The sequence below is a fragment of the Pinus tabuliformis genome, chromosome J, assembly GCF_031772625.1.
Source record: "Pinus tabuliformis cultivar Carrire ecotype Pingquan chromosome J, CPIR1, whole genome shotgun sequence".
Classification (NCBI taxonomy): domain Eukaryota; kingdom Viridiplantae; phylum Streptophyta; class Pinopsida; order Pinales; family Pinaceae; genus Pinus; species Pinus tabuliformis.
This window is the reverse complement of record NC_142295.1, coordinates 1193196865-1193208436: the sequence shown is the minus strand read 5'-3', so window position 1 is coordinate 1193208436 and position 11572 is coordinate 1193196865.

Below are 11572 nucleotides of genomic sequence, written 5' to 3'. Positions count from 1 at the left end.
CTTGTGTTCTTGTTGGTGTACAAGGGGCAAGAATGGCTTCTTCCATAGGATGCTAGTTTTGAATCCTAAGATGCCAAAATGTATGTAACATGGGGCATGCCTCATTTCTATGAGTAGTATCAGTATAGATTCTACATCCCTACCTCATAGTATGAGGTGTTGATGCCTGGCTACCATATAGAAAGTCTGATATATATTGGTGGTGGTGAGGGGGAATAATATGACATGGACCTTGCTTTGTTTCTTATTGTCATTTCTATTCAAACATGCACAAAATGGACCCGGATGCTTCATTCCTGGCAAGTGGTGAATGATGTGGTGGTTCAATCTCTACTCCGACGAAATCTGAATTCTCCATAATAAATCACCGCATGAATCCTAACAATGGAAAAAATCAAGAAAGATTGCGACCGTGTTATATGTGATGGTTTCTGACAAAAAAATGGCAAGTGTGATGCATGTACCTTGATCTCATTGGTTGGGTGACATCGGGAACTGGATAAAATCGATTAAATGCCCGTATCTCAAGGCATTGGTTGATTAAATGTTCTGATGTGTCGCACAGAGCACAAGTAGGTGATGGTGAGGTATGTGTCTGTTGAGATCACCTCCGATCGTGGGTGGAGGTTGATGGACTTGTTGAAGGAGAGGAGCAAGAAGCTTCTTCTCTTATGACATAAATTTTTGAACCATCCTTTGTGGAGAGTGATGGGGAATTGGATTAGGTGAGCACCACTAATGCATCTTAGTATCAAGGAACTTAGGGCAATAATGCGTATAATACCCATACTCTACGTAGATGGCACATGTGTGATTAGTGTGTAATGCTTTAAGATGCGTGGGTGTGTTCTTCTTCTCGATAGGGGTTGGAGGGTTTACAGGCTCTTTTGGGGCATGTAGCAGAGCTTTGAGCTCTTTTAATTTGGGGCACTTATTGGTGGGGTGCCCTATGGTTTCACACAAGGTGTAGGGTTGAGGGATCATAGAGGAGGGAGTGTTTGGGGCTTCTTCCTTTTTACCTTTTTTATTATCCATTGTTTTTGACTTAGCTTCTTTTGGTACTGAAACTGTTTGTCATGTAGGTGGTACCTACGTATGTGATGTATGGGGTGCCTTATTGTCCTCAGGAGGAATAAGGACTATCCATGTTGTAATGTAACCTATGCTACTGGTGTGGCCCTGGGGGCCAAATTCCAGACAAGTATTGTGAGGGCTATGTCAAGAATGTGAGTGTCGTGATTACTTAGTGTGAGAAAAAACCCGGTGGTGGATATAAGAAGGGTGTATTGGTGATAGAGTTAGGTAAGAGATTTGGATTGGTAACAACGTCGTTGTTATCATCCAAAACTGGTTCTTTCTTTTGGGTGGTGTTTGATGAAATCATCATGCACACTGGTGCTCTAGTATTTGGGACAAGCTATTGTCTTACCAAAGGGTCTCATGAGAATGTTCCTAAAAGGATTATGGGAATGTTACTAAAAGGGTTAATGGCTTAAACTGACCTAGGTTGAGCTCAGTGTAAGTAGCAATCACCTCATGGGAGGACAATACTAAGGGAAACATGCCATTTGGTGTGGGTAAAGTTTCCTTCTCATAATATGTGAGTTGATTAATAATGATGACCTTCCCATCATGGGGAACATCATTTTTCTTAAAACCAATGAGGTGAATGTGAACATTTTGTACATATAGCTTCGACCTAGTAGGATGTTGTAATCCAACTAGGCATCAAGTACTTCAATGTAGATTAACACAATTTTTCTAGCCAGCTTAACTGGTATGCTAGGGTATAAACTGATGGGGGATGAAGGGGTCCCTTTTTATGCTATGAGAGTTATGTCTGAAGGCTTAAGTTCACAAGATCCTAGTTTCTACCAAACGGATTTTGACATGATGCATGTGGAATCCCCTTCATCAACGATGCAATGATGAATGTTGATATTCTGGAATGAGACAGGGATTTGGAAGGAGACAGTTGAGGGTAGTTGTGGACTAGACTTATCCAACTCAAATACCATGAGGTAGGAATCAGATGGGTCGATTGTGCCTAGAAAAAAAATTATGGCTTTCTGTTGGTTTGGGCGCGCTTGCAGGAATTTAAGCACAGACATAGTTGATGGTGATTGTGCTAAGTCATCGACTATGATGTAGCTATGGGATGCTTCCAAGTTATGTGATGCATGTCGTAATGGTCCTTTGACCATTTTGGGCATGGCTTCTACAGAAGGTCCAGGGATGGTCGATGAACCTGTAGGTATTTTTGTAACCGAGGTGGATGGATTGGGCTTTTGGGGGAGATTCATAACTTCATTTCCTTGTTTGCAAAAGGATATCTTCCCCCGTATTGAAATATCCTGATTAGGGGTGTTATGGAGGTTCCCTCCAGATGGATGAGTTTGGGGAGTTTGTTGTTGGGTGCTAACGACTCCTTGATGGGGGAAGGGGTCAAAAATCACTCCAACTTGTTGACCGCCTTTCCCCCTACTATCTTGTATCCTTTTTAAGTCAACAAGTTGAGGAAAGTGGTGGGTATAATGAACATATTCTCTATAGATAGTGCATTCGTGATTAGTCCGCAAACTAGTGTTCTTGCCCTATTTCTATGCGTTATTATTGGTCGTATCCTAGTTTTGGTTCTGGTTGGGGTTATCTGTTCTTGGTGCCCTTGGGGGTTGTTGCTGATTGCTGCCCCCCCGCCTGCTCAGGTTCTCCCTTTGGATTTCTTTTGGTTTTGTATTAGTAGCATTGGAAGGATCAACTAAATTCATTTTTTTTTGCTATGAAGTGAGAGAATTTTGTACTAGATTCACCCATGCATTATTTTGCGTTGGCAGAATTTTATGTTGTTGTGCTGTGAAATGAGAAGATTGGTTTTGTTGTCCCTGGTTAACGTAATGTCTCGTGGGAGAAGACATCTTAACTATACTCCAAGGGGAGGATTGGCTTCCTTGAGGGGGAAGATACGAGCCTCCTTGTGGGAGCTGGTATTTCTTAACCCCATTGACTATATTCTGCATGGGTGTGGGTTGACCATTATATTACCCTAAATGTTGCAATGGTGTTGTGTTATGGGTAGCATCATATGCTTGGACAATGAATGAATACCAAGGGTTTTGGTAGTTTTTGTTGTGGTTATTTTTGGATAGCGGTCCAATTAATCCATCAACACTACTGGATGCACATGGGATATATTTTTAAGTCAAGCGTAGTACATATGGAGGCACATGATAAATGTACCCAGACTAGGTATCGATAAGCTCTAGCTGCTAGGATTTACTAATGGCTTCTTCCTCGGTTTGCGGGGATGAATTTTCCACGTCCTTAGAGATTTCAGATATGAGGGATCTCAAGAATATGTCCAAGACGACTTTATATTCAAACTAGGTTTTTCATAGGATGCATCATTTTCACCATTCATGGTGATGGTCCGAGATGTGAGTAGAAGGTGTTTTTGTAAGTTGGTGAGGAGTTCCAAACCTGAATCCTAGTGGACTAGGAGCTGGAAGAAGGTGAAGAAAGTAATAGCTAATGGGCTAAAGTTCTCATGTGACGTAGAGGGCTAGTCCACATAACATTTCATGACAGGCCCAATTAGGGTGCATCGAAATAGTCGTAATATAATTGTATCTTCCATGATATTATTAGACAAACGCCACAGGTGAAATTTCATGACATGGTTTCTTGGGCCTTCACCCTATTTTACCTTGAACTTTGGAATGTATGAATGGAGCTTGGTGGGCATAATTGACCAATTTTGGCCATGGGTGATCAGGTCATTGGTTACCTTGCATAAATCTGATATGTTTAGTGAGGCTAAGAACGTGATCTGTTCATTACCTGCCATCGTAAAATGATTCTGGATATCTATATGCAACAGAGTCCTATGTGGGGATGTCAAGGGAGAATTACCTCGATGGGTATCTTGGGGATTGTCTGGAGGAGAGGTGTTCCACTCCCAAAGGGGGTAGCACATGGGGATCCTTCTAGAGTGGTGAAGGGTGTACTTTTCCGAGGAGGAGTTATGAGAAAAGATGCACCAACAAAGAGAGACCTACAGATGGTGGCTTAGTGACATCCTCTCCACCTAAATAGCGACAATCCTAGCACACCTCCCGGTAATGGGGGAGGTTTTAAAAATGTCTAGACCGATGAGGAGATGTGGAGTCCCCTATTGTTTCAATTTACAGTATGTTCTACTTTGTGTTTGGTGAGGGAATGAGATCAATATTAATGTAATTGGATCACATACATAAAACAAAGTGAAAATACAAATGATTTATTTTCCTTTAATTTAAACTATGTAATCAAGCAAACAAGAAAAAGGTTTTTGTTTGTTGCGTATGATTAAAATTCCTACGAAGACCTAATCATCATGTACACTCTCAAAGTAAATGGGCCTTGTGAAGATATCCTCTAATGGGTCTTGGGGAAACGTCCCGAAAGAACTGGCAATGCCTTCCAACAACCGATGAATCAACCAAGATAAGGGTAATGAGGCTCAAGTGTTGCCTGCACCATCACCTATAGGGAAAGGATTCCCTATGTTTGGTCACTAAGTAACTTTGTCCCACGTGAGAATTTGAGTATTTAGCTTCTTGGTAGTCAATTACCAATACTGAGCACTAGATGGGTCAGGTAGCCCCAAAGGGAATCGCACGCACTAGACCTATGTTGGACACCCTTCGAATTAGGTCTCTACCATGCTTGGGTATTCTTTTCCATGGGATTATTGAAGGATTATAATCTCCCTAGAAGGTCAACAACTTTGTTTCAATGGTGTAACATGAACATAGAGGCTTATGGGATGCCTACCGCTAATGGTCCTAACTTGAAATAAAAAAACAAGTTGGTGGCCCCTGTGGGGAAATTTAATTGGTTAAAGTTATGGTTGTTTTTAAGGAGTCTTAATTCACTTATGGAGTGATTTTTTAAGCCAAAATAGGCTGAGTACCCAAAGCTCCAAAAAAATAGAGGCTTTCTTGAGTACAAATCATATGAAGGCTTAGTGGGTGATGCAAGTGAACATACAAAGTGTGATAAGATGTGGATATGTGATGATACTTTTCAATATACTTCTAATTACTCTAAGTGTTGATTGTTCCTTGCATGGAAATGAGAAATATAATTTTGGATTATAGGCCACTTACTTTTTCCTATTAAACTATGTGGATTTTAATAAGGGAGATGGAAATTCAAATGCTTTCGAGAAGGTATTCATATGCAATCCCAAGTTCATCTAAGAGACGCAAGGGAAGGAAAGATTACTTACTTTCTCAAGTAACATTTTCTCCTAGTCCCAAAAAAAAATTGGTTAGTAGAAAAATTCGTGGATAATGTGCCACTTAGTTGCTTCACTAATTAAGCTATGCAATTTGTAGAAAATTTAAGAAAAATAGTTTGAAAACATCTGTGGGTTTTGGCCACTTTATTTTCTTCCTAATTAAGCTATGTGGGTATTTTGCAAATACATAAAAAACTCTAATTCCTTGAAGAATTATGGTTCATCAAGAAACAAGGGGTACTAAACAAAAAATACTGAGTGCAGAGGTGAAGGAAATTCACTAAAGGTTGTCAATCACTTGAGAAAATGAACAATACAAGGCTTTTATTTTCTCTCTGTTTACCATGTGGATTTTTCAGACAAAGATGTGTGCTCGCAGTTTTTGCTAAAACAGACACGTGATCACGTCTGTCAGAGGAAAATGCACGCGAGCGAGAAAGATCAGAATTTTTTTTACCTCTGCGAGTTCAAAACAGATCCTAGGGGTCTATAAAAAATCTAGGGAGGTGAAGAACTCCTTGTATAATGGTTGTACAGAGAGGAGGTCCTACAAAAAAAATCTCTATATTAATGAAAAGAGATCAATATGATCACCATTCCTGTTGTAGTGTTTTTGGAAAACAAGTGTACCAAAAGACACCCCCTCAACCGTAGATTATTCCCTGTAAAGGATCACAATCAAAATTGGTGTTGTTAGTGGACAAGTTTAAATAAACATAACATTGTAAGTAGTGGAAACAATGCATACACAAGAATACATGAAACAAAGAGGTACATAAACAAAACAATGTTCAAATGGAGGAAACACATCAATAATATATGGAAAATCCTCCCTTTATTAACTGTTGGTGGTAGAGGTTGAATACAATAGAATCTCAGACACTTGAAGAGAAATATTTCAGCTATGAAGCTTAAAAATCTTGACCAAGGGGGTTTCTTTCCTCAATCTCTGCGAAATTTTCTCCTATCTCTCAAAGAAGTGTGAAGACTCTCCAGTGGGGGATTCCTCTCCTCTCACTAAGATGTTGGGTTTCTTAGAAGAAATATGGCCAACATGGTAGTGCTATTCACTTCCTTGGCTTCAACAATGCAATGGTGGTTTTCTCAAATAACAACATGGCCAACATAACAATGTCTCATGCTTTGGTTCTCCCATAGCCTGTTTATATAGAGTTTTTTGAATCCTTCTTCGCTCTCTTAGTACATGTATGATAAAGACACATGAGTAGGACAAGAGGATTCCATTGAGGGCTACATATCTCCAAGGAAACTCGAATTAGGCTCTACTAGACTAATCTCATGTTAGAGAGTTGGCCCCAAGTGTGAAAAGTGGTCTCAGATTTCTGAGTCATCCTCTTCTGTAACTGCATGGCTTTTGGAGGTTATGCCACACGCATGAATTTATCAAAGAAATATACGAGAATCATTAACTTCTTTCCCTTTACAAACTTTGGACCTTAGGAGAACTTTTATTTTTTCAAACTTCATAATGTATTCGGTTGGAAAAAAGTCCACCTATGCATTATGATGGACAATTTTAATGTCTTCTGGGTTATACTAGAAGGTGTATGATTTTTTAGTGTTAATAGATCCTCTGAAGCCTTTTTATCAATGAGGAATTTATTTTATTCATTTTCCATTATTTTCCGTCAATTTCCTCCTCACATGCAACCTATGACATTTCACCTTCCTTTTCTCCTAATTTCCATTATTTTCATAAATAAAATGCAAATAAATACCTCACGCCTTTCCAAATCCTTTTCCATTTCCTTTGCCAATTTACTCAGCCATAATAAACCAAATGAACATCCACTAAGATGTTTTTCCCACCATTCATCTTGGAATACGTGTCCCATAACCATGGTATTATATATTTTTACTTGAATTTTTAACCAACACTATTGCAGAACCCTCCCCGTTAGGGGAAGACCATCCTCGATGTTCAATGACACTTATAACCAACAAGACTGCTCCAACCGAACATACTACCCATGGAGATTTATAACACAACTCGATAAATTTTTTACAATAATACACACATATACACATATGCACATTTTCTCAACCAGTAAATAAAAGGATACGATGCCTACATCGACAACCAAGGAATTCAAAGGCTCACACTTCCACCGTCAAAGTAATACCAAGATTCAGCTCCTTCCCAGGAAGTCTGTAATCCACTACAAGGTCAAATATGCATCCAATGTCTAATGTTATAATCTCACACCACTTGTCCTCTCAGTGAACATTTACCAGCTCATTTCTCGAGGGCACACTTCCAATGTGCATTTTATTCCATCTGGAAATGCTAATGACTAAACCAAATATATCCCTAGTCTTCCCTTCTCTGCTACATAGTCCCTCAAGAAATCCGTTCACCCCCTTCCATGCAGTCACACAACTTCTAAGTTCCGTTGGCACCACCATCCTAGGCAGTCCATCCCTCGGCAAGGTTTCCTCACATCAGAAGGTACATAAACCAAGGCATTTCCCTTCCTCAAACATCATATCGTTAATAGCATGCTCATGGAAGTCAATGGAAATTATTGGGTACGAGTGTCCCATAATGGCCCTGGTCTTGAAGTGCTTTACCAGCATACTGCTTCCTACTTCAATTCCTTTCACTAACACTGCTAATTCCTGCAGTCGATTTTAATCATCCAACAAGGAATTTCCATGCTTCCTATTCCAAGCACATAATTTCAATTAGATTTAAAATAAGTTGAAATAAATTCACATCATACCTCATTGGTAGTTCGTCAATTCTATTCACTTCCTATCACAACAAGTCAAACTATCATCTTTGAACAAATCATCATGTATAACATATCACATCAGGTTAGCTTAAAACAAAACCATCATAGATCAAAATCATATATCACATGTAACCATCGTAAACCAAAATCATAAGTATGCATAATAAAACTGAAATAAAATATTGGTACTTATCCTTTAATCAATCCTTAGCTTCTTCCTTTATACTTTTTCCTTATTCCATACACACACTGGATTGGTTTCCACACCCAACAAACACCTAATTCCTTCTCTTGAACCATGTACACATACACAATGTGCATCACGCATATACATCCACAAACGACGTACAACACCATGCAATACATGCACCTACACCTGACATACCACACATACAATTTCACCTAGTTTACAACACAACAAAATACATACTCCTACATCTTGTTTACACCACAACACAATACTTACACCTACACCCAGTGTACAACACAACACAAATACGTACACAGAGTACAACACAATGTATACATATGTCACAATACCACGAGTAAACAATGCACATACATAGTACCGCATGCCCGCAACAGAGTATGTATGACATGCACACAATACCACATGTACACCATTATCATATATACAACATTTACACAATACCACCAGTACAAAGAACCACCTACACAACGTGTGCACAACATCACATGTACATGGCACCACGTGCACAACATGTACACAACACCATATGTACATCGTACCACTTGTACACCGTCTACACAACAACATACGTAAAGAATACCACATGCACATGTACATGACACCACATGTACACAACACCATATACACAACATTAACACAGCACCACCTTCACACAACACCATATTTACAACATGTACATGAAACCATATGCTCAAAACACCACTTGGAAATATCATGCACACAACACCATATGTACATAGAACCATATGTTGCACATGTACGACATGCACACAATACCATATGTACATAGCATTTCATATACAACATAGCACCATATGCACATAACACTACATATCTATCATTCACATAGTACAATATGTATGCAACACCGCATATCCAACATGTAGATAGCACCATATATACCCATCACTCCATATGAAATATTCACACAATGCTAATACACACACTATATTTACACAACATTGCATGCACCCAACATGAGAAATGAAACATGTACAACATATACAACATATGCACAACAATAATACCACACATACAAAACCACACTATCTCTACTAATCAACTTTGTTTCCTGTGTCTCTCTACCATTTATGCTTATCCTAGCATGCCGCAAATCTCACTGCGTTATTTAGCTGATGTATCCCTCAGAGTTACCTGTCATAACATAACATAGGCATAATACAAGCATATAATATAAATTCATATCCACATGATACCGACCTCGTATATTTGTCATGACTGCTATCCCACTTGATTCCTCGTGAACCAAGAATCTCTTCATTCTATTCACCTGCATAAGCAATCACTCCTCCACAAGAATGGTCCTCGACAACCCTGTCGGTTAATGACATAGATACGTAGATATATATACATAAACGTTAGCATCAAACAATCATGATCTTATTAGCCAATGATATACATACGTATATAAACATTAGCATAATCATGATCATAAAATAATTACTAGACAACATAATGTCAAGGCTATGAAAACTACCTTTATCTATGTACACCATGCAAAACATTGAGAACAATTGTTCCCAACATAGCCAAGGCATTTGATGCCTAAGATATATTTACTTCACCTTTCTTGTTACCTTTCCTGTGACTGTACTTCCATTGGCCATTTACACCAATGGGATAAACAAATCCAACCGATTGTCATATTATTACCTTCAACTTCCCTTACTCATACACAAAGCTTCATTCGGGTCTTACATTACTTGTTAGGTTTCATTAAGATCTCCCTAAGATCCATTAATTTTTCCCTTCCCCAACCAATTCCCAAGATCCTCAAGACATAAAAGGCAAGAAAATAAACACAATCAGGAAGAAAACCATGAAAACCAATAACAATATGAAACTATGAACAAAGCAGCAAAGCCTTGCACTAGACATAAACAAATTTACAAATCAAGCCCAAACAAGCACAAAGAATCAAAATCACAAGACTCTCAACAAACACCATGAATCAGTCCCCATGGTTCCTAGTGCTTCTAAAGGAAACCTCATCCTGAGCCTTCTTCAGAATTTCATGGCAATCTCTTTGCCATGCAATCCCCTATATCATATTGCCATAAACACATAATTGTTAATGCACAAATAAACATAACAATACACCAGTTACCCTCACTTGTTGTACCAAGCATGTTTCTTACAACTGAACATATCCACACCATCTCTCAAAGGACTCCAATCCTTTGACGAATCTATCCACAACTAGAGCCAGTTGTTAGACCTATCAAATAGATCTTTATGAATATAACACATATCCTCATAATGTTAGACAAATTCATGTTAATAAGACTTCTTGTATGTAAAGCACTCATTCATTTGGAATTAAGGTTTCGAGACATCGCCAAAGTAATTCTTTCCCAATTCCTTCTTGTTACATTTTTACCTTGTTGCAATCGTACTATCACATCACCCAACTGTTAGGTATAAAAACACAAAATATTTCCTTAGCATGCTAACACCGAGCATGTTTCCCTGCAACTACTCACACATATTGATCACATATTCAAAATATCCAGACAACATATCTATTAATTTGAAATCAGCCTCTACCAAGTCTAACAACCATGCCATACTTCAACAATCAACTCGAATACATCACTCATAATACATAATGCTACAACTATCACCTACTTAGACTCAAGTACGTATCAAATATCTCAACACATATGTATTAGTACAACTATCTTGAAACAATATCATTTTGGAAAGAAATCTTATAGCCACACTGTCAAGATAGTGAAAACAGGTGTAAAAACTATAAAGGAGATTTTATGCTGAACCTGTAATTATGTTCCTGAACTCTTACAAAATTAATTAACAGATTATCTAATAGAACTGTTGAGGGTACCTACATGTACCCTTGTGGTTGATGATGACTCCAACTCCTTGCTTCGGTTACCAAAAGACCGAATCCACCCAGCCAAACTGAGCAGAACCTGGCTACTCAATCTAGTAAGCTTCTTAGTAGAAGCCGACTGTTCCCCGTGCCCATAACCTCAGAACAACTCAAGCTCTTCCTGTGGATGATTTCCGTAGATGATGTTCCTCCTCCTTTAGATTTTCTTCCCTCCGTCCCCCCGTAAACTTCTGCTTGGTGGCCTTTATCTGATTTCTTAGTGGTGGCCGCTCTTCCACCAATAGGCCACTACTTAGTCTCCTAGTGACACCCTCCCATGTCACGTATCACCTTCTCTTATCTATTTTATGGTCACACGCACACACACACACACACACACACACACACACATATATATATATATAGGTATATTAATAAATGGCATTTCTATATGTTTTTTTTTTATTAAA